The sequence below is a fragment of the Pocillopora damicornis genome, chromosome 8, assembly GCF_964200805.1.
Source record: "Pocillopora damicornis chromosome 8, jaPocDami1.2, whole genome shotgun sequence".
Classification (NCBI taxonomy): domain Eukaryota; kingdom Metazoa; phylum Cnidaria; class Anthozoa; order Scleractinia; family Pocilloporidae; genus Pocillopora; species Pocillopora damicornis.
The window spans coordinates 18,826,638-18,829,775 of record NC_142677.1 but is presented as its reverse complement, the minus strand read 5'-3'; positions in this window follow the sequence as shown (position 1 = coordinate 18,829,775).

Sequence of the window (3,138 nt, the reverse complement as noted above, 5' to 3'; positions counted from 1 at the left end):
TCATTTTATGCCCTGTTTTTTCCTCTTTTTTTCTGAGTATTTGTATTTTCGAGAGGTTTTGTATTTTCAGAGGTACATTGAGTGCTTTTTCCGTAGAGAATCCGCACGATGGTAAAACATTCGAAAATGACACTCGATTTGAGTGGGGTGTTGAAGTGGGCGTGGTCACTACATTCATGTTAAGACTATTTGTACCCCATGAGTTTGATATGTCTCCCCGAGTATGATTTGGAGCTGGCGGACAAGGAGTAACTCTCAAACTGGCTTGGGGGCCGAGTAACCCCTCCCCCTGGATTTGCATTTTGTTTCTGCTGTCTTTTCAGTTTTTCCTCTTTTTATCATCATTTTATGCACTGTTTTTTTCTTCTTTTTTTCTGAGCAGTTCTATTTTCGAGAACGAAATTTGGTACGTGTCGGTTGCATTTTTCCGTTTTTTTTTTCCGAAATCAGGTGCAACATCTTTCTCTCTGTTTATCTCATTATTATTATTATTACCACTTATTCATTTTTTTTAATTATCTGATTTCTGCATTTCGGTTGGGGTCAATTGCAAACCAGTGTATTCTAAGGTAGCTTTAAGTTGTCGCCCATCAGTAATTAAGCTTGAACAATAGGAGTAAGTGTCAAAATATTTCCATCCTCTCCCTTTTTTTCCCCATTGAATATAGCTGGAGTTTTGAAAAAAAGATCCCCAATTTGAAGCAACACCTTTCATCATTTACAACCTTTACGGTCACTTTTATTAGGGAAATAATCTCACCGATTGATGTAAGCACCAGTCCTGTTGTCAAGGACCAAACAGACCGTGGACTTAATTGATATCTTTTACATTAAGCTGCCATGCTAAAAAATTCGAGAAAAGCCCTCGCTAAGTTAACATGTAGATTTAGCTCTGACAGTCTTAAGTCTTCTCTTAGTATTAATTTGAAAACAGCATCAAACAATCCGAGTGCATGGAGCTCAGAAAACCCCTTCATCAGAAGTCGCATCGCACAAGGGAGACCACCTGTTTTTTGTATCATCAAGAATTTTCGACCAATTTTTCCACTAAAGACTCTAGAATTATTTCTGAAAAAAGTCACAGTATTACACCCTTTTTATTTGTTAAAGCATTTTATAATAACTGAATCAGAGACCAAAGTAACCTGGCATTGTGGTAAGGTGTATTTGTTTTTGTTTTTCCTTTTCAAATGCCTTTATGTGAGATTATAATTATTCAATCATTAAATGATATTGAAAAAGGGTTAAATTGGCAGGGAAAATGTAGAAAATGATGTTAAGTAGCAAAATTACACTTGTGATGTACTTTTAATAACACAAGCAAACTTAGAGTAAGCAAAAATAGTGACAATAAATCTTAAATAAATCTTGTGTATACAACTGTTCCATTAAATTCAATTCTTAAACTTGCCTTTTTGTTGATCATTATTTTGATGACACTTTACACCTTCTTGTGCTGCATGGGCATTCGGCCTTCTACAAGTGATATTTCATCGCTATTTATTTATTTTCTTTTATTTTGATTTTTACAACTATGGCTTTACAGGAATAGTAGATGAAATTCTAGAGTTAAAAAAGTTTTCTACCTTTTCTTTGTTAGCGTTCTTTCTATTCCGCGGAATGCATTTTTCGTGCCTCGTGAAGCTTTTGTCGTCCTGGAGTTTGTATTTGCCACACCAGTTTATTATGTTGCGAATTTTCTTTTATTCACCGTTATACACAAATCGAACGAGGGCCAATGCACACAACTGATAACTTGTTTGAAAAGTGTTCGAAGCGTCGTGTTTAACAAGCCCCAGCGAACGAAGCCGTCCGCCATTACGACATATGCTAACATTCCTCGTTGATATCGCTTCTTTCGGCTCTTTGTATGATTCATTTCCTTTATTCTTGACCAGAAACGCTCGATTGCACTCTCATTTGGACAAACTTCCTCACCCTCCCCCCCAACCCGGTATTTGAAAACTCTCCATACCGACAATTGATATTAATTAATGATGCATATTCCAGATGGTCGACTGGTAATCGTGGGCGCGCAACGAGTGCAAGTGAGGTCATCGAGGTCGCGGGTTCGAATCACGCTATAGGAGTTATTCTTAATCTGGCTTGGGGGCCGAATAACTTCTCCCCGAGTATGATTTGGAGCTGGCGGACAAGGAGTAACTCTCAAACTGGCTTGGGGGCCGAGGAACTCCTCCCCGTGGAATTTGCATTTTGTTTTTGCTCTTTTTTCTACTTTTTTCCATTATTATCGCCAATTTTATCATCTTTCTTCCTTTTTTTTCAGAGAAATTATCTTTTTAGGTCAGTGTGATATTTTTTTCTAAAATGGAACTGTAGGTGTCGGTTACTTTTTCCTTTTTTTTAATATCGGATGCAACATTTCCATTTCATTTTATGCTATCATATGGTTTATTTATTATAACTACCCTTTTACAATTTTTCTTATCTGGCTTATGCATGTTGAGTGACAGTGACCGTTCAAATTATTCCAAGGTAGTGACAAAGGCCGTAAGTAACTAAACGGAGTTAATAAACCTCAAGTCGTTATGAGATTAAATATCTCACACGAACAGAAACTCGGTGGAATATTTACTATATGTAAGAAAAAACTTTACGGAACTTGGTCGTTCTCTCATGTCTACTGCCATGAGGTCCCAAAAGAACGCTGTTTTATTAGCATAAATTGTTGGCGTAAAGAGTTTTTAAATTCCAGGTTGGGGGGGAAGGGTGAAGAAGATTGTCTGACTGTGGGTGTAATTAGGCGTTTCCGGTCAAGAATAAAGGAAATGAATCACAAAATAAAACTGATAGAGGTAATATAACGAGGAACGTGGGCATATGTCGTAACGGGCCGGACGAATTCGTTTGCTGGGGCTCGTTAGACACAAAGATTCGGACACTTCGAATTCAATCGAATTCTCAAACTGGGGAAGCCGTCAAGCGTTTGCATGGGTAAAATGTCACACACAAGGTGTCGCACATTTTTACCTCTGTAGACGCATTTATTACACATAAATTTCTTTTACTTTATGTTCACTTTTTACCAGACGGGACATTCATTTGTCGGATTAACCACTAAAGACTTGTAGTAACGGCTGTGAATATATGAAAGTCATATATTTGAACTGCGGATAA